Source organism: Choloepus didactylus, chromosome 11, assembly GCF_015220235.1.
Source record: "Choloepus didactylus isolate mChoDid1 chromosome 11, mChoDid1.pri, whole genome shotgun sequence".
Classification (NCBI taxonomy): Eukaryota; Metazoa; Chordata; class Mammalia; order Pilosa; family Megalonychidae; genus Choloepus; species Choloepus didactylus.
Window position 1 is genome coordinate 26649592 of NC_051317.1, and position 26367 is coordinate 26675958.

Genomic DNA, 26367 nt, shown 5'->3' on the forward strand with positions numbered 1-26367 from the left:
ACACCCATCAGAATGGCTTCTATTAAAAGACTGACCATGGCAAGTGCTGACAGTGATGTGGAACAATTGAGTTTCTCATTAGTGCTGGTGGGAGGGAAAATGTACCACCACTTTGGAAATCTGTTTGACCGTTTGATATAAAATTAAACATACTTACCTTTTGTCCAAGCAATTCCACTCCTTTGGTGTTTACCTAAAAGAAATGAAAACATGTCGAGCAAAAGATGTGAGCCAAAAATTTATTGTAGCCTTATTCAAAATATCCCCAAGCTGGACTCAACCCAAATATCCATCAACAGATGAATGGACACGTAAACTGTGGGACACTTATACAATGCAATTTAACTACTATAGACACCAGTGTGGACGAGTCTCACAGACGTTAGGCTGGATGCAAGAAAGCAGATACCAAAGTGTGGATACTGTCTGCTTCCATTTATGTGGCCAGGTGGAAGAGCTCATCGGTGGTGACAGAAGCTGCCCAGTCCTGGAGTGGGAGTGTGGGGGGGGGCAATAAGGAGATGTGTGGGGTGACGGAAATATTTTATAAACCGATTAGGGAGATGATCACATAGATACACATATTTGTGAAAACAACCAAACTTTACACTGATATCTGGGCTTCGTATTGTATGAAAATTATTATTCAATTACTACAACATGTTCATATTATATTTGTCATGAAATTATAAATGAGTTTATGTTTACGTAATAGTGCCTGCTTACACAATCCTTGTCAAACTTAGATGGTATGAATCATTTCCATCTTTGTCAATCAATTTTTACTATATTTGAGGCTGGGCATCTTTGCCTGTATGTTTTGGGTCAATTATTGCCCTGTTCCTGTGAATTATCTGTTGCTAATAGGAAATATTTATATTTTAAGACTTTAGTCTTTTACTTTCACATAAATTGAATTTTTTCTGATCTCACTTTTTGATCCTTTAGGACAGTTTTAAACATCTTTTATCTTAAAGAAATTCTTGACTTTTAATAGCATGATCTTCTAGTATTTTATGGGTTATAAGTTTTGGTTGACTAAAAACAATTTTTCAAAGAACCTGGACTGAAAATATTTATTTTTATAAATATTTTAAATATTTATAAAAATAAAAATGCCCATTAACGTTTTTTATTCATTTGAAATTTATTTTTAATGGTGTGAGGTGCCATTCATTAAATGGATGGCCACTTTCCCAAGCCTCTAATTCATTTATTTGTTACCTCTCTACTAATGACTTGTTACTCTTTTGTTACTAAATTTCACCACATCTGTGTGTCTTATCAAAGGCTGTCTGTCTCCCTTTCTAATTTTGTTTTTGTTTTTATCAAAGTTATATTACCGGATATTTTAGAGAGTCCAACAGTTTTACCACAGTCTCCCACTCTGTTCTCCTCTAGTTCCCATTTCAAGAGGTGACGATTTCCATTTTATGTTCATTTGAATCGTGTGCCACCAGCCGTCTCTGGGGTGTTGGTTGCTAGGAAGATGCAGGGCCAGCTCCGTCCCCTGTCCCCCTTCTGCTCACACCCTTTGCCTGTCCCCGTCTCCCCAGCAGAGTTGTAATGCATCCCTTGATAGACTAATACCGAGTATCACATTATTACGGTAACCTGTATGTAAATATGGTTCATTTATGAACCACATAGTGTATTATGCCTATTTTTATTGCAGATCTTTTTATTAATATTATTATTTTCCCAGAGTTGATAATTGTTTTGTTTTTTTCATTTGCTTAGCTTTCTGTAAACGTGTGTCTCATTTGAACCCAGACCTGAACTCTCTGCCCACTGTCCCTCTGCCCTCCCAACCGTGCCCCAGGGTGGGGGTTCTGACGTCTTCACCCGACTTGCCCTGGCCGGTGCTGGGGGCGTTTGGACCTGGTGCTGGCCCACGAACCAGATTGCCCCCGCAGCACCGTGGGCTCCTGCACTTGCTCGGCATTCGGAGGTGCTGTCTCCGCACCCCACGCCCCCACAGCGCCTTCTCCTTTTCCTTGCCTCCTCCCCTTCTCCTCCTCCTCCTCTTCTCTCTCGTTTGGGTGGAGCCGCTCTTCCTTAGCTTCCTGAATAGAGACTACAGGAAAAAAATACTGGGCCTTTCGAAGTCTGCTAATATATTTATGTTTCCCCTTGAACTCTGTTGATATTTAACTGGATTTAGAATTCAAGATTGGAAACAATATTCCTGCAGAATATTTTAAAAATTTTTTGGAATTTAAATAAATAAGGAACAATTTTACTTTTACAGAAAAGTGTCAGGAATTGTCCAGAGTCTCCATGTACCCTTGCCCCGTTCTCCCCACTGCTGACTTCTCACCATGGGGCGTTCGTCAGCCAAGAAACCGACATTGGTGCTTTACTGTGTAACCAAACTCCAGACATTATTTGGATTCCACTGATCCTTTTTCTGTATGTAATAAAACAACTGCATGATTTCCTCCTTCAATTTGTTAATGCAGTGAAGTATGTTAATAAATCATCTAATATTAAAGACCTCTATGTTCCAGAGTGAAACCAAATTGGTCCTAATGTATTGTCTTTTTCTGTCCATTGCTGGATTTAGGTGGACAACCACTGCTTTGAAATTTTGCATATATGTTCTTTAGAGAGAATTACTCATACATTTCCTGACCGGAAATAAATTGGGAGTGTCCTTCTCTCTATCCTCTGGGAGAATTTGTGTAAGACCCACCTTTTTTTTTCCTTGAATGCTTGCTAGAACTAGTTTGAAAACCATCTGGTGCCAGTGTTTTCTGTGTGGGAATATTTTCAATTCTGATTTAATTAATTTTTTCATATCTTAATATTATTATCCCAGCTTTCCCTTGGTTAGTACTTGTATCTTTTCTCATATTCTATTTTTAATAATTTTAGGTCATTGTATTTTAAGTATATCTACTATAAATTGATAATACTGGACTTTTTATAACTCCTTTTGATAAACTTACACTTTTAACTGGAGCATTCAGGTTATAAACACATATGGATTATTGTTTTATTTTTATTTATTACTACAATTTTGTTTTTAGCTATTTGAATTCATTATTTCTGTAATTTTTCTCCTTTCTTACTGTGCCGGTTTGAATGTATTATGTCCCCCAGAAAAAGCCATATTCTTTGATGCAATCTTGTGGGGCAGACATATTAGTGGGGATTAAATTGGAACATTTGGATTAGGTTGTTTGCATGGAAATGTGCCCCACCCAACTGTAGGTGATAACTCTGATGAGATAATTTCCATGGAGGTGTGGCCCCACCCATTCAGGGTGGGCCTTGATCAGTGGAGCCACATAAATGAGCTGACAAACAGAAGGAACTCAGTGCAGCTGTGAGTGACCTTTTGAAGAGGAGTTACAGCCAAGTGGGACACTGAAGAAACCACGGGAGCTGCAGAGACAGTTTGAAGATGGTCATTGAAAGCAGACTCTCTCTCCAGAGAAGCTGAGAGAGGACAAATATCCCAAGTGCAACTAAGAGTGACATTTTTGAGGAACTACAGCCTAGAGAGGAACGTCCTGGGATAAAGCCATTCTGAAATCAGAACTTTGGAGCAGACACCAGCCACGTGTCTTCCCAGCTAATAGGTTTTCTGGCCACCATTGGCCATCCTCAGTGAAGTTACCCAATTGCTGATGTGTTACCTTGGACATTTTATGGTCTTCAGACTGTAACTGTGTAACCAAATAAACCCCCTTTTGCAAAGGCCAATCCATTTCTGGTGTCTTGCATTCCGGCAGCATTAGCAAACTGAAACACTTAGCTTATGTGGAATTGATTTTTTCTTTTCTTCTTTTAAACTAATTGCTTGGAATTTATACACTGAATTTCAATTTTTCTAATGGCTAATCTATGTGATTTAATGTGCATATTTAATGTAAAGCCATATTAGTTAATTCAACATATTTATTATAGTTGAAAATAATACACATATTTTAGAAGACTTAAACAATGATAAAATCCTCCTTATTTATATATTATATAAATTTATAAAACATATAATATAAAATATATAAGGTATATATTATATTTTAGTTGTTTGTAACTACACCAATTATATATTATTCATATTGTTCTGACATGGCCAGTGATGCATAAAACTTACCTACTGGTAACTCTGTTCTCTCTTTTAGTTTCTTCATCATCCCTTCTTCATCTTGGATACTCTCTCTAGTGGGTTCATTTCCATTTTTTCTGAAGTACATTCTTTAGGACTTTCACTTGGTGAAGTTTTATTGCTCCATCGCTGTTTTGCTCTATTTCTAAGAAGATGACTTCAGTGGGGATACAACTCCAGGTTGATGTGTGTGTGCTTGCCTCTTGCCCAGCCCTTTGAGGCCCTAGCCCACTCTTTGCCATCTTCCACTATTGCTGGTGAGAAATCAGCCATCAATCTAACAGCCCCTCCTTTGTGGGTAATTTGTCTTTTCTTTCATTGCTTTAAAGATCTCTTAATGCTGGTGCTTTTCAGCTTCACTCTGATGTTTCCAGGTGTAAATTTCTTTTTAATTTATTTTGTTGAATTTGAGGAATGACACTCATTTTCATTTAGGGATACGTTTTAGTCATTATCTCTTCAAACATTTCCTCTCTCCTATTTTACTCCCTCTTTTTGGAATGAAGGAGACATATTTTAGAACTTTTTACTTTACCATCCACATCTCTTAATTATTCTCATATTTTCTACCTCTGTGACACAGTGCTATACCAGGGGGACTTTTTTAGATCTATTTCCCAGTTCATCTTTTCATTTATGCCACATTTGCTGCTTAACCCATCCATTGCATCTTATTTTTACTGACTACAATTGGACACAGAGAGACACCAAGGAGAAAGCCATGTGACCACAGAGGCAGAGATCAAAGGGCTGTAGCTGCAAGCCAAGGAGCACCATGGAGCACCACGGAACACCACGGAGCATCACACAATGCCAAGGAACACCAAGGAACCCCCAGGAACACTGAGAAACACTGAGGGACTTCAAAGAATGCCAAGAAACACCAAGGAATGCCAAAGAACACCAAGGAATGCCAAGGAACACTAAGGAATGCCAAGGGACGCCAAGGAACACCAAGGAATGCCAAGGAACAACAAGGAACTCCATGTCATGCCAAGGGATCCACGGATGGCCGCCATCACCAGCAGTGAGGAGACAGGCGGGGAAGGGTCTGCCCTCCAGGCTCCAGAGGGAGCACGGTCCTGCTGACAGCTGGAGTTTGGACTTCTGTCCTCTGAACCGTGAGGCAGCAGATTGCTCTTGTTTTGTGCCACCCAGTTTTTTGGGTACTTTTCTCTGGCAGCCAAATCTACTAGGAAACGAAGGCAGTAGGCTTGGGTTTTAAATGAGAAAAGATTTCTACGAAGGCTCTTTGAGGATGAGGGAGCATGCGAAGCCTTCCTCGAGGAGACACCGTAGACAAGGCTGCGGAGAAATCTGCAGAGGCTGATGCAAACTGGGTAAGAAGGAGCTGGGGGGTGAGGTGGAACTCACTGCCTTTGGAAATTTGTTCCTGTGCTCACAGAAGAGGGATGTGAAGAAAGAAAGAGCACTTGCATTGGAATATTTCTTTTATTTATTTAAATATTTATTTCACATTTACTTTGCAAGAAGGGACTTAGCAGGGTGGAGCAGAGTGAGGAAAAAAACCTAGTGTTTCTCTCGCTGCCCACTAGAAGACCTGGAGGAGAAACCCCCACATGCCAATCTTTACCACCTTATGAAACATGTATATATACGGTGACATAGCACAAAGAGCCACGGAGTTCCCGAATGAGTTCCAAATCCATCGCCGACATCCAAGCTCTGGATTTTCCTGACTGGGTGCTTCCTGACACCTGGAAGGGATGCCCACATCTATGCTGGTATCCATAAGGGACACTTCCTCTTGGTCTCCCCTCTGTGTCCCTCAAATCTGCCGAAGGGTGTGTTAGCCTTTCCAGGGCCTGTAGTGTGCTCACCTTTTTTATCTTTAAAGCACTGCAGTGCCCTCTCCCTTACCTGTGGCCAGTTCCTAAGTGCAGTTGATCAGCTGTGACATGAGCTTTCTCGCCTGCACCTGAACACCGTGCCGACTGGATTAAGGTTTTAGTGGGCCTGGATTCCAGTGGGTTTGTCTTTCAACATAGTTGGTCCCTGGCCTTGTGCTCTAATTATTGAACAAGGCCCTGTCCTCAGGGTCATCTGCTGGCATTTGGGGACGGATGTGGAGTCACTTTTGGGCGTGGTTCCCACATCAGCTGAGCGTCAGGCTGCGGAAGGTCCTGGAAGGTCATGATGTCCTGGGCAGGCCCGTGTGATAGTCAGGTGAGGGGTGTGTTAGAGAAGGGCCAATATGGGGGTGAGCAGAGGCCAGGCTGTGCTGGGCCCCAGGAGGCAACTGGTGTGGGGAAGACACGTCTTTGGGTGACTGCGGCAGGAGAATCTGCTATCAGGGGGCAGCGAGGGCATCAGGCATCCCCTACTTTGTGACAACACTAAACACAAAGCCCCCAACCTACTGGTGCTTCACAAACAAATACATAAGGTGATTTTTCAGGTAGTCAAGAGTGCTTGGAAGAGTAAGAAAGCAGGGCAAGCTGTTAGGGAGGGCTATTTCATGAGAGGCCATGAGGGAAGGGCATGCTGAGGAGGCACTATTTCTGCAGAAACGTGACCGAAGTGAGAGAGAACTTGCTGGATATCTGGCGAAGGTGGTGAAGGACTCACTGAGGAAATGAGGGCACAGCTTTCCGAGTCTTCATGAGGAGCAGACGTGGATGCATGCATGAAACGCCGGCATTTGAGGACTCGGGAATCCATACATCCCCCTGGAAGGACGAAGGCTCACGAGCTCCATCCATGAGCCCCACTGTGCAGGAAAGGGGGCCAGACGCCTGCTCCCCTCACCAGGAAGAATCCGAGGGCCGAGTGTTCCAGGGATGGAGAGTCAGGGAGGCTCCCCGGGGACGTGGGCTCCAGGAGCTTCCCAGTGGGGGCTTGGGGGGTCAGCGTGGTGGGGTGGAGTCCACAGACCTTCTCAGCTCCACCCTCCCATTTCAGGTGCTGCTGCTTTCCGCCTGTGGCTTCCAGGGTCTCCACAGGGCCCCTTGGCTTCCCAAGCTGGAATTTGATCTCCGGCCTCCCTCCAGGGCCCCAGGCTGAAGGAGCCTTCCCACCTCCCTGCATGTGCAGGACCCCTCCCCACCCCACCCCACCCTGCCCGCCTCGGGGCTGGTTCCAGCTGGGAGTTGGGAGCAGAGCCACCAATGACTCAGACCTCAGAGCGCTGACCATAGTGGCATCCATGTAAATTCACCCAAGATTGTCAGGGGGGCGAGGCTTGGACTTGGGGTGCTCCTGCCTCTCCTGAAGGGCGCAGCTGCCGGCCCCTGTTGACTGCCCGCTCCCCTGTACTCTCCAGCCCCGGCCCTGCTGGAATGTGCCCACTGGCCCCACATGCCTCAGAAACAGGGGGGAGCTGCTGCAATCCTGGGAGCATGACTGGTCCGACCTGTTTCCCTACTGGAGCCTCCACTTTTCCAGAAACAAGCCAGCCCCTTCCCCCACTTCCTCCCGCTGCCCCAGGTGCTGGTTGAGGGACAGGAAGGTGTGGGGTCCAGCCCTGCCGCACTGCACACCTGTGGTCCAGGGCCCAGCTCGGTGGCAGCCGGTGCAGGTGACGTGGTGATGGTGGGGTCTCCACCCCGGCTCCCGCTGTCCAGCCGCCCGCTGTGCTCCCTCCAGCCCCACCAGGCAGAGGAGGCAGAAGGCAGCCCCTCTCTCGGTCTGCACGATGATGGCACCGCACTGCAGCGGGAGGATGTGGGGAAGGTTTGCTGCTAGATCAAGGCAGCTTCAATGCCGGGCACTCCGTTTCCCTGGCCACCTCGCCTCCCAGAGGCTGCCCTCCTCCCTCTCTGGTCTCCCTGTCAGGAGCAAGCGACAATTCCTCCCACTTCTCCCTGAGACAGGGAACCACTGTTTTATGAGTGAGCTTCTGAAATTTAAAATCTTCATAACCTTTGGCATGCAGCAATTCTATTTCTAGAAATTTGAACTATAGGAATACTCCAAAATATGTGTGTAAGAACACTAATGACTGCTCACATGTAATAGCCGAGAATTGGAATCTACCTAAATACCTCCCGATAGGGGAAAGTCTAGTAAGTCATTCTTCATTCACATAATGGAATATTCACTGCAGCTCTTAAAAAAGGTTGCACGGACAAGTTATATACACACCGAAATGTTCAGTTAAAATACACACTATAAAAAAAGAGATTCACACCATAGCATTAAAAGTGTTTAATTTCTCAGGAATGGAATTGGGTAATAAGTAGAGCTAGATGAGTCTGTGTACTTAAGAATTGTTAGATTGTTCAAAATTTTACCATAAGTGTGTATTATTTTATAGGTTCAAAAAAGAGATGATAGAAAATAGGGCCATGGTTAAATTCATGACGATACAGCCCTCTGATGGAATGTTACGTAGATATGAAAACAGGGTGGTAGAGATGTGTGAAATGAAATGGAAAGGCAGTCATCACTGTAATTTGTTAGAACGTGTGAAGGCAAAGCAAGGAGGGTCTACCTCACCATGTGTGCACGTACGAGCAGTAATAAAACAGGGAGGGCAGAATGAGCCTGGCTTCTGTCTCAGTGAAGCAGTTAGGAGCACGGGCTTCTGTGGCCCTTGTGCCTTCTCTGAGTGTCCCCAGGGATGGGCTGCTTTCCCTGGTCTGGGCACCCCCACCTCTCACAGGCTGCTGTGAACCGTCTAATGACTGGGGAACTGACAGCCTCCTGCTGTCCCTGAGCACATGCCACCTTGAATAAAGACGCATTTCCCAGACTCCTTTGCACCTGGGCATGGTCACCTGACCAGCTGCGGGCCAGTAGGTTGTAGGTAAAAGGGGCAGGTGTGTTCTTAAAGGGCCAGAAGTGCTTTTCGCCTTTCTTCCCCCAGGAATGTGACACAGATGATGTGGACCACAAGGAAAACTGCACCGGGGAGCACAGCCAAGTCACGGGAGAGAAGGAGCCAGGGCCCCTGAGGTGCGTGGAGCAGGAGATCAGAGCCGAGTCACGTCCCACTCTCTGCCTGCCAGACTGAGTCCTCCAACACCTGTAATTTTGGTTTTCTGTCTTCATGGTGCAACCAGATCCCAACACAAACCACTTGAGTTGGCATTGTATTTGCCTTGTCTGTGATCAGTTTCAAGGGTGGCACTGAATGCTCTCCCATCTTGTCTCCCCTGCCCGGTTGAATTCTGCCCTGCGGCACTTTCTCAGGGTGCTTGGGCACGCAGACACACCTGTGGACAGGTGGTCGTTGTTTCTCAGAAGAAAGACACACCTGCGAACAGGTGGTCGTTATTTTCCAAGCCCCGGGAAGGCTCTGAGATGGCCCCCAATGACCCCCTCTCCTGGCAGCACACCCTCGTGTCATCCCCTCCCCTGCAGCGGGGACGGACCAACTCGCTTCTACAGAATAGAAAGTGGAAGAAATGATGCGATGTCCCCCTGAGTTTATGGTTAAAAAGACTGCGGCTTCCACCTGGACTCTGGTTTCTCTCCTGCTCTCCAAGACACCTGTTCCGGGCCTTGCGGAGGGGCCACGTAGGGAGGGGCGGGGTGGGAACCTCCCGAGAATCCTCAGACGGAGGCTGCAGCCCCCCAGCTGGAGGCAGCCTCACGAGAGCCCTGCGGCCAGGGGCCACAGCCAGCTTCTGTGTCCAAAAATGGAGGGGCCATGCAGGTTCGTGGTTCTAAGCCGCTAAATTTTGGGAACTTGTTAGGCAACAAGGGGTAACGAATGTGGAGAGTTGCAGACCACACTCTACGTGTCGTTCTGTAATTTCTGCCTTTGGCTGGACACCATCTGGGAGAGCTTTTCATGCCCCCCAAATCCTCACTTTTTATTGGTGGCAGAATATTCTGTTGCTTCAGGTTTTCTACTTTATTTTGTGATTTCTTTGGCTATTTATATTTCCCTGATCTTGACATTATTTTGAGGTTTTAAAATATAGTTCTGTAAACTTTTAACTATTTTCCTCCTTTCACTTTGAATTTGGGCTATTTGTGCCTTCACTTTATTGATTATTTTTTCTGATCAGATTTATGATCAGCTTGGATGCTTTGTGTTTCTAAGTACCAAGCTTTGTATTTGTTGGGAGACAACGTATTCTAGGAGTTATGTATGAATGTACATATGTAAGTATGTATTTTAAATATGTTGACATTTCTGTGTGGTGTAATAAATGCTTAATTTTTGTGATTGTTTCATAATTTTTTTTAAATGTGTTACTCTCATTGTTCAATCTTAATATTGGAATAAAAATTTCATCAAGCTTATTAAATTTGGTATTCTACTTTTCTACTTTTTCTCTATTTAATCTGTTAGTTTCTGAGATTTAAGCCAATGTCTCTTACTATGAGAACTTTGTTTCTCTTTATTTGTTCCGTGTGGTTTTAAGCTACATTTAGATGCAAAAATGCTTATGACGGACACATTTTCACAGTATGTTATTCCTTTTATTTGTATCATATCCAATTTTATCCTTTTTGTTGTTTTCGCCTTGAATTCTAACTCATTCCATATCAACATTGCCCCATGTGCTTGCTTTTTTTTTGTCCTGTTTTTGGCATATCTTTTTCTAACCCATGATTTTCAGCTTTCATATAAGTTTCTTGTTTGGGTATGTCTCATCTGTTGGCAAATAGCCAGATTTTTTAAACATGAATTGTAAGATTCTCTCATTTGCTACATGAATGTAGCTTGCCTATATTTATTACAAGTAATAATCTGTTTGGCTTTTATTATGCTATATTAATTTGTTTTTTTCCCTATATAGCATATTTTCCTGTTTCATCCTTTCCTCATTTAACTTCATTTTATTGAATCAATCATGTTTTCCTAGCTGCTTCCTCAGTCGCTCTATAATTATAATTTTAATCATAGTTATTAGGGTGTAATTTTTAATATGATCATTTGATTGGGCTGTTAAAAATAAAACTGCTGTGACTTTCATGTCCAAGTCTTCATGTGGAATGTCTTCATTTCTTTTGGTTTTGGATAAATATCTTGAAGTTCACTTGCTGGGAGGTAGGGTGAGTATGTATTTAATTTCATAAGAATCTGCCAAACTGCTTTCCAAAGGGGTTGTCCCATTTTACATTTCTACCAATAATGTGAGAGAGTTGCATATATCCATGCCTACACTTGCTATTTTCAAGCTTTTTAATTTTTAGCTTTTCTGGTGGGTTTGTACTGATACCTCCTTGTGAATTTAATTTGCATTTCTCTGATAACTTTGGAGGGTAGACATCTGTGCATGTGATTATCAATCAGTTTTTATTTTAGGGAGTGTATACTTTTTGCATTCCATCAAATAAATTTCTGCTTGTCTCAACTTTAAAACTATTTTCTATTAGTTCTTCTACATGTTTTGTAATTTACAGTTTTAAGTTTAGGCCTGTGATCCATTTCAACTTAATATTTGCATTTGGCATGCTGTCTCTTTTTTTAAAAAAAAAAAAAAAGTGTTTTCCAGTCTTTTATTTAAAAAGGCTATCTTTTCCATTTCTTCTTTGCAAAAATGTCTATTCAAGAAATTGGCCTATGTTTTAATTCGGTTGTTTGTCTTTTTGTTGTTGAGTTGTAGCAGTTTTTTTTTAAATGTATTCTGGATATTAACCCTCTATCAAATATATGATTTGCAACTAATTTCCCCTATTCTATAAGTTATATTTTCACTTTCTTGATAATGTCCTTTGATGCACAAAAGTTTTTAAATTTGATGAAGTCTGTTTTACCTACATTTTGTTTTTTTGGCTTGTGTTTTTGGTGTCATATCTAAGAATCACTGAGAAACCCAAGGTCATGAAGGTTTTCCCCTGTGTTTTCTTCTGATAATGTTATGGTTTTAGCTCTTATGTTTTAATTCCTTATAGGCACATGAAAGATGCCCAATATCATTTGTCATCAGGGAAAGATGAATCAAAACCACAATGAAATTCCACTTTACACTTACGAGGGATGGCCGTTATTTAAAGAAGAAAAAACACAGTAAATAACAAGTTGGAGAGGATGCATAAAAATTGGAATACTTATACTTTGTTGGTGATATTGTGAAATGGTGCAGCCACTGTGGAAAACAGTTTTTCAGTTCTTCAAAAAGTTAAACATTGAGCTACCATATGACCCAGCAATTCTACTTTTAGAAAACTGAAAACAGGGTCTCAGACCCTTGTACAGCAAAGTTCGTAGTAGCATTACTCACAGCAGCCCAAAGCTGGAGACAAATCAAGTGTCTACTCCAGTTTAAACAATTGTGGAATATTATTCACCAGTGAAAAGGGATGAGATACCTGCAGCCACATGGTGAACCCTGAAAGCATTATGCTGAGTGAAAGAAGCCAGACATAAGACAAATATTGCATGATTCCACTTATAAATATCCAAAATAACAAAGTAATAGAAACAGAGTAGATTAGAGGTTACTGGGGGTGGGGGTGGAGGGAATGGGGAATTATTGCTAAGTAGGAACAGAGTTCTCTTTGGGATCATGAAAAGTCTGAGTAATGGATGGTGGTGATGGTACTACAACATTGTGATTGTAATTAATTCTACTGAAATGTACACTTAAAAATGGTCAAGATGGGAAATTTTGTGTTACATATATGTCACCGGAATAAATAGATTTAAGAAAGAAATTCATTTCCCCTGTATTAGTCAGGGTTCTCCAGGGAAGCAGAAATAACAGGAGATACAGTAAATAAGATGAGATTTATTATAGGAATTGGCTCACGTGACCATGATAATTGGCAAGTCCAAATTCCATAGAGCAGGCCACAGACTGGGAATTCTGATGAAGGCTTGGATGAATTCCTTTGGAGAAACTGGCTGGATGAAGCAGAGATGGAAATTCTCTCTTCTGACTGCTGGAATCCTCAGTTCTCCTTTAAAGCCTTCAAGTGATTGGATGAGACTTTTCTCATTGCTGAAAGCCAGCTCCTTTGTTGATTGTAGATGCAATCAACTGACTGATGATTTAAATCCACAAAATACCCTCGCAGTAACAATCAGGCTGATACTTGCTTGACCAGACAGCTGGAAATCATAACCAGGCCAAGGTGACACATGAACTTAACCACCACATCCCCATTAACTTGTCTTATCATCTTGGTATAAAATCAATCGAGACTTAAATGTTATCTATTTCCAGACTCTACCCTGTTGCAGTGGCATCCATATCTATTTTAAAGCCAGTGCTACACTGACTTTATTACTGTAGAAGATCTTGAAATCAGATAGTGTAAGTCCCCCATCTTTGTTACATTTTAACACTATTTTGGCTATTTGAGGTCCTTGTTATTCATATAAATTTTAGAATCCACCTGCCATGTTCTGCCAAATGCACTATTGGACTTTTGATTTGTACTGAATCTACAGATTAATTTGAGAAGGATTATATCTTAATGATATTGAGTCTTCCAGTTAATGAGCATCACATGTCCTTCCATTTATTTAGCTTTCTTTAGTTTCCTTCAGCAGTGTTCTATAGGTTTCAGTATACAGGCATAATGTATAATTTAGTATTTTTGTTCCTACATATTCAATGTCATCAATGCTATTGATAATGGATATTTGAAAATTTCATTTTCCAGTTGTGCATTGCTAGTATAAAGAAATAGAATTAATTATTTTAAGTTGGCTTTATATCATATGACCTTCGTAAATTCACTTCTTCATTCTAGCAACTTTTGTCAATTTCTTATGATATTATCCATATAGAACTGTTATATACAAATAAGACAATTTTATTTCTGCCTGTCCAATCTGAAAGACTTTTGCTGCTTCTTCTTGCTCTAATTCATAAGATAGAAAATACAGTACAATATGTACTTGCCTCCTTCCTGGTTTTAGGGAGGAAAGCAGTCAGTCTTTTATGATCAAATATGATGCTAACTGTAGGTTAACTGTAGATACTCTTGATCAGGTTGAGGATGGTCTCTTAATTTATTGAGGGTTTTAATCTTGAGCAGGTGTTGAGTCTCGTCAAATGTCATTTCTCTAATGAGATAATAGTGTGGTTTTTCTTCTCTATTCTGTTAAAATGGTAGATTACATTGATTGATTTTCAGATGATGAATTTATCTTGAATTCTTGGGATGATCACTGTTCATAATATATAATCTATTTTATATGTTGCTAGATTTGCTTTGCTAGTATTTAGCAAAGGATGTTTGCATCTTTTTTTGTGACGGATATTGACCTGTAGTTTTCTTTTTCTGTGATGGTTTTGTCTACTTTTGGTTTCTTGCTATTCAGTCTTGTAAAATGAGGATGGAAGTATTCTCTCCTCTTTTACTTTTTTAGAGAGTTTGAATATTATTATTATTAATTTATTCCTAAAATGGATGACAAAATTGACCACTGAATTGATTTTTTTTAATGGGGAGGTTTTAAAATATGAGTTCAACTTTTAAATAGATACAATAATGTTTAGGTTTTCTTTTCCCTCTTATGTCTGGTGTCTTTCAGTTTTCTTCATTTATTTACGTGGTTAAATTTATTGGCACAAGTTCTTTATAATATTTCCTTATTATTATTTTTTTTTGATGTCTTTCGGATCTATAGTGATATCCTCTCTTTGATTCCTGATACAGGCAGTTTATGTTTTCTCTCTCTTTTTTTCCCCTGTTCAGTCAACTAGAAGTTTATGAATTTTATTGATCTTTCAAAGAATGAGCTTTGTTTTCACCGATTTTTCTCTAGTTAGTGTATGTTCATTCTCTATTTCATAGATTTCATCTCTGATATTTATTATTTACCTCCTTCTACTTACTTTGGGTTCAACTTGATTTTTTTTTTTTTTTTAGCTTCTTAAGGTGGAGGTTTAGATCATTGCTTTTAGACCAATTTTTTTTCCTAATATAAGCATTTAATGCTGTAAATTTTCTTCAACACTTTGGCTGAAGCTTACAAATTTTGGTATGTTGGGATTTCATCTTCATTTAGTTCAAAAATATTTTTAAATATTCTATAATTTCCTTTTAATTCCTTCTTTTGCTCATGAGTTAGTCATAAATTGCTGAATTTCCAAATACTTAGGAATTTCACAGATATATTATTATGGTTTTCTAAGTTAATACCATGTGTCAGATAATATACTCTGAATAATTTCAGTGCTTCTAAATTTATTGAGATTTACTTTTTCTCCATTACTTGTTCAATGTTTCTGGTTCACTTGAAAAGGTGTGTATTCTACTGTTAGAAGATAGAATATTCCATAAAGATCAATTTATTCAAGTTGATTGATTTTTTTTTCAGGTCTTCTATATCCTTACTGATTTTTTTTCTCTGCTTGTTCTATCAATTTCAGAGAAAGAGTATAAATAATACTCTATTAACTATACCTGTATATTTGACTATTTCTTCTTTCACTCTATCAAATTTTTCCTAGCATTTTAACACACTATTATTAAGTGCATACAAATTTAGGATTTTATATTTTTTTATTTAATTACTCCTGTTATCATGAAATATCCTTTTATATACTTAATATCATTCTTCATCCTAAAGTCTATTTTGTTAATGCTAAGATAGAAATGTCAACTTTCAAATTATTGCTATTTGTGCTGTATATCCTTTTCTATCCTTCTATTTAAACCTTATTCTGTTTTTTTTTTTAATATTTGAAGTATCTTTCTTATAGACAAAATAAAGTTGGGTCTTACAGTTTTTATTGAGTCTGCCTTCTCATAGGTGTTTTTGCCTTTTGATAAGTGTTTCTAGATCATTTATATTTAATGTAATGATTGTTATTGTTTTGTTTAAGTGTACTATTCTTGCTATTTGTCCCACATGTTCTTTTCCTTTGCTTATCTTTTCCTGCCTTCTTTAAATTGTTAAATTGTTAAATTGTTTAGAGTTCCACTTTAATTCCACTGTTAGCTTATTAGCTATCTCTCTTTTTAATTTTTTTTCAGTTTTAGTGGTCTCTAATATATACAATACATGACTTTAACTCCTTGGAATCTATCTCTAAATATGATACCACTACATTATAACAATGTACTTCCATTCCCTCTTTCAATCTTTTTACTATTTTTGTCATATATTTCATTTTTGTGTATGATAGAAACACCATAATATGTTTATATTTTTGCTTTAAATAGTCAATTAACTTTTTTTTTATTAAATTCAGTTTTATTGAAATACATTCACACACCACACAATCATCCATAGTATACAATCCACTGTCCACAGTATGATAACATAGTTATGCGTTCATCACCACAATCTATCTCTGAACATTTTCCTTACATCAGAAAGAACCAGAACAAGAATAAAAAATAAAAGTGAAAAAAGAACACCCAAATCATCCCCCCATCCCACCCCATTTGTCCTTTAGTTTTTATCCCCATTCCTCCACTCATCCATACACTAGATAAAGGGGGTGTGATCCACAAGGTCCTCACAATCCCACTGTCACCCCTTGTAATCTACATTATTACATAGTTGTCTTCAGGAGTCCAGACTGCTGGGTTGGAGTTTGGTAGTTTCAGGTATTTACTTCTAGCTATTCCAATACATTAAAGCCTAAGAGGTGTTATCTATATAGTGCATAAGAATGTCCACCAGAGTGACCTCTCGACTCCATTTGAAATCTCTCAGCCACTGAAACTATTTTGTCTCATTTTGCATCCCCCTTTTGGTCAAGAAGATACTCTCAGTCCCACGATGCCGGGTCCACATTCATCCCCGGGTGTCATATTCTGCATTGCCAGGGAGATTTACACCCCTGGGAGTCGGGTCCCACATAGGGGGGAGGGCAGCGAGTTCACCTGTCAAGATGGCTCAGTTAGAGAGAGAGAGGGCCACATCTGAGCAACAAAGAGGTACTCAGGGGGAGACTCTTAGGCACCATTACATGCAAGTTTAGACTCTGCTTTGTGGTAATGAGCTTCATAAGGGCAAGTCCCATGATTGTGGGCTCAGCACATCAAACCGCCAGTCCCAATGTTTGTGACAACATCAACACCAGTCCAGGTGAGGATGTCCAACACATCTGCACCTTCCCCCAGATCCTTGGGGCTGGGGAGGGGGAGGCTGTAAATATATTTTTTATTATCTGCCCAAATTACTCTGGGATGTGTCACTATTTCACTCCAGCCTATACTAACCTACTGTATCTCACTTCCTATTCAAAGTTCCATGCAATTGTGGTGTTTGAACAAATTGACTGTAGAGTTGTGCCATTTAGAAAATTTAGATCCTGTACCAAATAGATATCTCTTCCCTTGGTCTCATATGGAAGTTGAAGTTTTAAAACACAATCAGTTTCAACCTTTACCCTTTGGCCTGGCTTGCCCTGGTCTTAACCAGACCTGCTTCATTCATATCACTAATTGAAGTCTGGGCTCTTTTTCAGCATTTTTTTTTTTTTTTTTTTGACATTGGCTGTATGTACTAATACTGACATTCATATCTGCCGAACTCTAGCTCTGAGTTTCAGGTGTCTCAGAGATATGCATTGTTCCAGAGACCAATCAGGTTATATGCTAGGGAATCAGCATCTCAAAGTTTAGAGATAGGCATTACAATTCAGGGATAGAGTTAACTGCTGTAAGAACTTACAGTCTAGGGACTATTACAATTATTATGTCCACATTAGGCTATGTTCTAAGATTCAACTCTGAGTTCACACATTGTAGTTAGTCCATATAGATGAGGCATCATCCCTCTCACCATGTTTTCTCCAACACTTTTACTCCTATATATATATTTTCCTACAATTTTATAGAGTTATATTCACATACCATACATTTATCCACAGTGTACAATCAGTTGTTCATGGTATCATCATAAAGTTGTACATTTATCACCACAATTAGCACTTGAACATAATGATTAATAAAAGAAAAATTGTTTTTTTTTTTAGCAATAAGAAAAAAATGATAAAAAGAAAAATAACATGTCATGTCATACAATACAATATACTAGTAAGGACAGCAAATAACACCGCTACCAAGAATCCCGTATTCCTCCCCTATATCTCCCTCTCATATACATTTAGCATTGGCATATTGCCTTTGTTACATTTAATGGAGGTATATTACAATGTTACTGTTGTCCATAGTCTCCAGTTTGCTTTCATTGTGTTTTTTCCTGAATACCATCCCCTTTTCAAATTTCTACATGGTTGACATTCATTTGCTTTCCCACATGCAAAAACATTTTTATATTTGTATATTTTTATATTTTTATATGTAACAGTCATTGGCCACTCCAGTTTTTGCCACATTATACAGTTCCAGTCTTTATCATCTATCTTTACCTCTGGTGTCATGCATTCTCCTATCCCACCTCTTTCAGCTTTACTCACAGACATCTTTGTTCAGTGTACTTACAATACCGTGTTACCATCACACAGTATTATGCTATCTATTTCTGGATCTATGCAATCAATCCTAAACATTCTGTAGTCCTTTAGCATCAAATGGCTGATCTCTGCCCTCTTTCTATCTCCTGGTCGCCTGTGTTGTCAGCTTTTAACACCCAAAGTTTGATCATTAATGTCTGTTCATATTAGTGAGACCATACAGAATCTGTCCTTTTGTTTCTGGCTAACTTCACTCAACTTAATGTCCTCAAGGTTCATCCACATTATTACATGATCCATGTCTTTGTTCTGTCTTACAGCTGCATAATATTCCATCTTGTGTATATACCACAGTTTGTTTATCCACTTGTCCTTTGATGGACATTTGGGCTGTTTCCATCTCTTGGCAATTGTGAATAATGCTGCAGTAAACATTGGTTTACAAATGTCTGTTTGTGTCTTAAGTTTCAGTTCCTCTGAGTATATGCCTAGCAATGGAATAGCTGGGTCATATGGCAAATCTGTATTTAGCTTCCTGAGGAACCTCCACACTGTCTTCCAGAGTGGCTGCACCATTCTACATTCCCACCAACAATGAATAAGTGTGCCTCTTTCTCCACATCCTCTCCAGCACTTGTCATTTTCTGTTTGTTTTTTTTTTTGTAATGCCCATTCTGGTAGGTGTGAGATGATATCTCATTGTGGTTTTGATTTGCATTTCCTTAATAGCCAGTGAAGTTGAGCATTTTTTCATATGCTTTTGAGCCATTTGTATTTCCTCTTCAGAAAAATGTCTGTTCATGTCCTTTGCCCATTTTATAATTGGATTGTTTGTCTTTCTGTTATTGAGATGCAGGATTCCTTTATATATTCAGGATATTAAACCCTTATCTGATATGTGGTTTCCAAATATCATCTCCCATTGTGTAGGTTGCCTGTTTACTTTTCTGACAAAGTCCTTTGATGTACAAAAGTGTTTAATTTTGAGGAGATCCCATTTGTCTATTTGTTCTTTGGTTGCTCATGCCTTGGGTGTGAGGTCTAAGAAACCACCTCCTATCACAAGATCTTTAAGATATTGCCCTACATTTTCTTCTAAGAGTTTTATGGTCTTGGTGCTAATGTTTAGGCCTTTGATCCACTTTGAGTTAATTTTGGTATAAGGTGTGAGATGGACATCCTCTTTCATTCTTTTGGAAATGGATATCCAGTTCTCCAAACACCATTTACTGAACAGGCTGCTCTTTCCCAGTTGCTTCGGCTTCACTGCCTTATCAAAGATCAGTTGTCTGTAGATGTGAGGGTCTACTTCTGAACACTCAATTCAATTCCATTGATCAGTATATCTGTCCTTATGCCAGTACCATGCTGTTTTGAGCACTGTAGCTTTGTAATATGCTTCAAAGTCAGGTAGTGTGAGACCTCCCACTTCATTCCTCTTTCTCAAGACATTTTTGGCTATTCGGGGCACCTTACCCTTCCAAATAAATTTAGTTATTGGTTTTTCTATTTCTGTAAAGTAAGTTGTTGGGATTTTAATTGGTATTGCATTGAATCTGTAAATCAGTTTAGGTAAAATTGCCATCTTAACTATGTTTCGTCTTCCAATCCATGAACATGGCATGTTCTTCCATTTTTTTAGGTCTTGTTCAATTTCTTTTAGCAGTTTCTTATAGTTTTCTATCTAAAGGTCTTTTGTGTCCTTGGTTAAGTTTATTCCTAAATCCTTGATTCTTTTGGTTGCTATTGTAAATGGGATTTTTTTCTTGATTTCCTCCTCTTGTTGCACATTACTTGTCTATAGGAACACTACAGATTTTTGCATGTTGATCTTGTAGCCTGCTACTTTGCTGTATTCATTGACTAGTTCTAGTAGCTTTGCTGTAGATTTTTCTGGATTTCCTACATATAGAATCATGTCATCTGCAAATAGTGAAAGTTTTACTTCTTCCTCTCCAATTTGGATGCCTTTTATTTCTTTTTCTTGCCTAATTGCTCTAGCTAGAACTTTCAGCACAATGTTGAATAACAATGATGATAGTGGGCATCCCTGTCTTGTTCCTGATCTTAGAGGAGAAGCTTTCAGTCTCTCCCCACTGAGTGTGATGTTAGCTGTGGGTTTTTCATATATTGCCTTTATCATATTGAAAAAGTTCCCTTCTATTCCTATCCTTTGAAGTGTTTTCATCAGGAAAGATGTTGAATTTTGTCAAATGCCTTTTCTGCATCAATCGAGATGATCATGTGGTTCTTCTGCTTTGATTTATTGATGTGGTGTATTACATTAATTGATTTTCTTGTGTTGAACCAGCCTTGCATACCTGGAATAAATCCCGCCTGGTTGTGGTGTATAATTCTTTCAATGTGCTGCTGGATTCGATTTGCGAGTATTTTGTTGAGGATTTTTGCATTCAATTAACTTTTAAAAAATTCAAAAGTGAGAAAAATAGATTTAATATTTATCTGTATATTTACCACTAGAAGTCTTTATTCACTTTGTAGATCCAGGTTTCCAACTGGTGTTATGTACCTTCAGCATGAAGAATGTTTTTTTAAAAAACAAAGAAACAAACAAAAAAACGTTTCTTATAGTACATGTTTGTTGGTGATGAATTCTGTCAGCTTTTATTTATTTGAAAAAATCTTGATTTCGCTTATTTTTGAAAAGCATTTCCTTGGGTTTATAGTTATAGATTCATCTTTAAAATTTTCCCTTTAGCACTTTATAGATTTTTTTTTATTGCGCTTTGTCTTGCTTTGATTCTGATAAGAAGCCCTTAGTAATTCTTATCTTTGTTCCCCTGTTCAAAATAAGTCCCCACCTCCCATCCCAAGGCAGACATAGTATAATTTCCTTTGTATTTACCCTGACTGGGGTTTGTGAGCTTTGTGTACTTGTGGATTTATAGTTTCATCAAATTTGGGAAATGTTAACTATTATTTTTCAAAAATAATTTTGACTTCTACCTTTTCTCTGGAATTCCAGATGAATGTATGTTACACTGTTTGATATTTTTTCACAAATACTGAGGCTCTAATCTTCCTTTTCTTTTTTTTTTTTTTCTGCCTTTTCCCCCTCTAGTGCTTCTTTTAGGAGACATTGAATTGCTATATCTTTGAGTTCCCTGCCCTTTCCTTCTTCAGTACTATAGCTCTATTTCTTTCTTTTTGATGGTTGTATTATATTTGCATGAGAGTAAATACATAATTTATCCATGCCTATACCTGCTGAAGAGCATCCCCTTTTTCTCCAGTTGCATGCCATTTCCAAAACTCCTGAAACAAACATCTTTGTACATGTGCTCTTACCTAATTTTATTTCCATAAGAGAAGTCCCAGATCTAGAATTTCTGTGTCACATGGCATATGCATTTTAACTTCAGATGTCAAATGCAGTTTTCCAAGTATTCTATCTCAAATATTTCTGTGATTATAAACATAAAATTCATACAAAACAGTTAATGTGATGACTTCATACCTTTTACTTTTGTATGGCCTCTTTTTGAAAAATTTTCCTCCTTTGCTTGGCTGCTCCTTTCACTTTTCCTCTGTCCTCTAAATTATACCCTTTTGCTGTGTCTGATCTGTTAGGTCCATCCAGTGATTTTTCATTTCTGACATTGAATATGTACCTCTAGAAGTTCCATTTGACTCTTGGTGAGAATTCTACTGGGTATTAAGCAAGAAAAAACACAACATAGAAAGCTGGGTATAATATGAACTAATGACCAAAGCAAGACAAATAACAAAACCTGCATGTGTTTGTATGTAATAAAAATATTTGGTATAAAATACATAGTAGATTTCCTACAGGGAAGAGGATATAATTTTATTATAAATAGTGCCAAAATCACCATTGTTATACCAGAATAAATGTGCATAAATTTCTCTGTTGTTTAGCATTAAGTGGAATTTCTAGGTTGAAAGGCACAGCTTCTTCAATTCTACTAGATAAACCATCTGAGTCTGGAGATGGTGATGATGAAGATGATGACAGTGATGATGATGATGATGATGAAGATGATAAGGGTACATATTTGAGCACCAAATCATTTTTTTTAAGATTATGGTTTATTCAGCTTTGTTATTTATTCTGGCCCCAGTTTTAGAAATTTATACTTTTCTTAAAATTTGTCTATTTCATCCAAGTTTTCAAATTTGGTTTCAGAAGCCACTTGGTGTAACCTAATCAGAAAAGGAACTTTTTGTAAGGATACAGGTATCTCCTGGAACTCGAGGTCAGAGAGAGCCAAACCTCAGCCGAATCCAGGGCCAGGCACTGGAGAATGGGCAGAGCTGGTTCTCCATCTCTGTTCTCTGCTACTCTGTCTGGTTTCTTTCTTGGCAGGCTGCTTGGCTTCCTATGCTTCTTAATCCGCGAGATGGATTATGACATTCAGCAATGGAGTTCACATATTAGGGCTAAACACAGAGAATGAATTGGTGTTTCCCTGTCTGACTCGACTTCTCCAGGAAGGAGAATCTGGCTCACCTCAGCCGTGAGCCCACCATCTGGATGAAGATCTAGATGTCTATTGCGTTCAATATCAAATTCACTATGAATAAAGATAAAGTTATCCAGTACATAGATAGTTCTCTTGATAAATATTCACCACTAAGTAGAAGTAAATAAGTGTCATTAGTCAGATTTACTATGTGTTATATACTGTACCGGAAAGTTCACTAATAAACTAGACTTGTGATGAGGCATATTTCTAGATAAAGAGGAGCTAAGATAAATGAAAGCTTATGATTTTTCATTATAAAAGTCATATTTTGCACCTTTTGCTAGATCTCAGTCTGTCATGGAAAAAATGTTACTGATATAGATGAAAAATTTCAGACATTAAACATCAGTTTCTTCACCACCATAGAGATTTAAAGAGTTCACTTTCTTAATACTCACTGAGACATGTGTCAATGATTAAACACTTCTGAAGGAAAGATTTTGGTTCCATCTGCCTTGCAGGTTCCTGGGGACAGCTCAAGGCTGCTGCCCGAACCCTGCTGATGAGATGACCACACCTGGCGATGGTCAGGATGTCCGTTCCGCCTCCAACGGTCTTGGTGAGAGAACCCCATCAGGCTTGGGATGGCATTCTGAGGTTAGCAAATGTGACATTTCTGGAGGTTGATGCTCTAATTCTTCACAATCCAACTATGTAGATACACAGGAGTGCAGCTAGTCATTTCTATGAAAGGAAAGTAACATTCAATGAATCCAATAGTTTTATAGACATCATTGTAGTAGCGGCACTTAATACAAATAAGTATCCAGTTTGAAAGAAATTCTCCAAGTGTGTGCTGAGGGTGGTAATGCTTTATGGAGAATATAGAGTAAACCTCTCTAACATGACACATCGTTTTTGTGTGATTTGTAATTAGTTTCAGATCTGGATTGAACCCCTCTGTTATTTTCTGACATGCCGGGAGGTAGTTTCTTTGTTTGCTCAGTCGTATCTCTGCATGCACAGCCTGTGCAGGTACAGGTTAGTGGGAGAGCTGGAGGTCCCGGCAGGTAAGAAGGGGGAGGCCCTGCTCCCCTGGAGTGTGCGTATCTAGGGGAGCAGGCAGGGTTCCTTGGAGCTGCGTCCATCTGGCTGTGGATGGTCCACAGGCTCTGACCTCCACTCTGTGTGGCATGACATTTGACATGGGAACAGTGGCAGATGGGCTGCTGGAGAGCCTGGACCCATGTGGAGGGTTTGCTAAGCTAGAGCAAGAAAACCTGAGAAGATTGCATTTACTAGGGAAAACCAAAGGGCATGTGTTAAGTTAAAGCAAAAACAACCTCACAAATTAAGAGGTGATGATTCTCTTAATCAGAATACATGCAGGAAAGACTTAGGGCTTCTGATTTAATATAAATTCCCAGTGAATCAGCAATGATGAGGAGTCCACTTCAACCTGATGGCTTCTTAGTACTTATTCGTAAATACCTGGAGTCGAGTCTCCGATTGGGTGGCTAGGAGTCCACCTGCTCCTCAGGTGGTACCTGAATAAGGTGCAGAATTTGGGCTTCACATTTGACTCTGTGAATGACTGAGGGCATGGGAGTGTTTCAGCAACTGGTACTCATAAGAGAAAAAGAACATTATTACATCATAAAATATAGGATAGCTCCGTAAATAGACATAACGTAGGATTTACTCCAAGAAAGATTTATTTGGGGGTCCCTGTGAGGGGTTATTTACTCAAGTACATAAGGAGCCTCTCTGTAAACCTATCTTGTGATTAATGCTACTGCACTGAGGAAATGTTAAGGAAGGGGCTATATCGACCTTAATGTATAGGCAAACCATAGGGTTCAAGTGAGAGAGAAAGGGTTCATCAGAACAACGACTACGGTAACTAAACCTCAAATATTTGAGCCAATCATTCTTGAAAAGTAATTTTGGCTAAAGGATTTTGTGTTTCTCAATTGCCGAATTAGACTGTGTGCATGTATATATGATATATATATATTTATCATATGCGTACTTGTATATCTTGATATTTTTGCCAGGAGTGAAGCTAAAATCTCCCCTAAGAACCACAGCAATGCCCCATTTCTTAGAAATAATAGAGTTCAGGGTGGCCTTACAGCAAGCAGACCTTCAAAATGTGAGTGTGTCTGCTTTGTGGGGGTCCATCATAGCACTGCATGCTAAGGTTCAGTAGCCTTGTCCTGAGATTGGGGTGACGCAGCTTCTGCTCCTGCTCAGATGTCACGATCCCCCACAGTGAGGTAGTCACGATGACGCTGCACTGTCGGGTCCCCGGGGAGTAGCAGACTCTCCCCTCTCCAGGTGCAGAGACCTCAGCCAGTGCTTCTGGGCTTAGAATCGCAGCAACGTCTACTTGGCTTGTCGAACTTTGTAGGCATCTTGAAAAAGAACGAGGCATGTGATGATGGTGTGAAGAGATGATCAATTCCACTGTTGGAGGGGCTGTGAATGGAATTTTAGAGCTGGAAGTCACCAGGCTACATGAATGAATGAATGAGTGAATGAATGAGTGAATGAGTGATCAAATAAATCAAATAACTGGAATCACTCTCAGGGACTATTTAAAACTGCTGTCTGTATTTTCCTTTAATAGTGCTGCTAATTGCTTCCTTTTTGTACCCCATGGCTACAATCGATTTTTCCCCCCGTAATTATTATTTCAGCAATTTTTGCAATTGTAAAATACTGTACATTTAAACAGATCCAGCTGTCACTTCCTATTGTGCAGATCTTCCTTTTGTGTTGTTAATTCAGTTGTCTTCCCCACACTGGGTGCCCAACTCCAAGAACTCTTTTACGGGGGCAGATTTATGATGGATGCCATCTGGTCTGATAGAAGGAAACAGATATTGATTTTTAATATTTTCTCCCAACTTGTTTACTCTAGGATAATACAGCAGCTGTGTGTCAGCTTGTCTCGGAGTGGGAAGGATTATTACCACAGCCTTTTGATGAGATAAATTACCTGGAATGACTTGAATGGCTAAAGGGTATACTTTGATGTTATGTCGCTTCATTTACCCTTATGACTAAATGATTATTGATTTTATATTTTTAAGCTCTTGAAATGTGAAAATAAGTTGGTGGAGGAGCCCGGCTGTGTTCGCTTTATTAATTTATTTCTGCAGGGCATAATTCACTTTGGACCAGGTTGTGAAGGTTTTGGGTTCATGACCGGCTGCAGATACGGTTGCAAAGAAATGGCTTATTTATATAGTCCTTGCGAGTAGTCCCAAAATCAATACAGTCTGGGATTGGATGATTAAACTCAGTCCCTTTGTGGGATTCATTCCCATAGCTGCTGCCGAAACACTCTTGATGGGAGCAGATTCATGTGATCACGTTGACAAACCGCAAGTTTGTTCAAGTTGAAGTATTATTTTTTTGCTCATCATTTTTTTATCCGCTATGTTCATTCAATCACATTTTAACAGCTTGCAAAAAAAAAAAAAAAGGTGGTTGATTGACTACTTCAGTGAAATCCGTAATCTGCATTCAAAAGCCCCTCCAG

The 26367-nt window shown here is 39.4% G+C and overlaps 2 long non-coding RNA genes across 2 annotated transcripts in view; both read left to right on the forward strand.

Moving 5' to 3' along the window:
* LOC119506412 overlaps positions 1 to 26367 on the forward strand; it is a 68380-nt gene that overhangs the window by 23457 nt on the left and 18556 nt on the right. The window lies entirely within an intron of this gene.
* Positions 17006 to 23390, forward strand: LOC119506411. Its single transcript, XR_005210989.1, has 3 exons — positions 17006 to 17036; positions 22270 to 22398; positions 23339 to 23390. It is a non-coding gene; the product is annotated as an uncharacterized LOC119506411 (long non-coding RNA).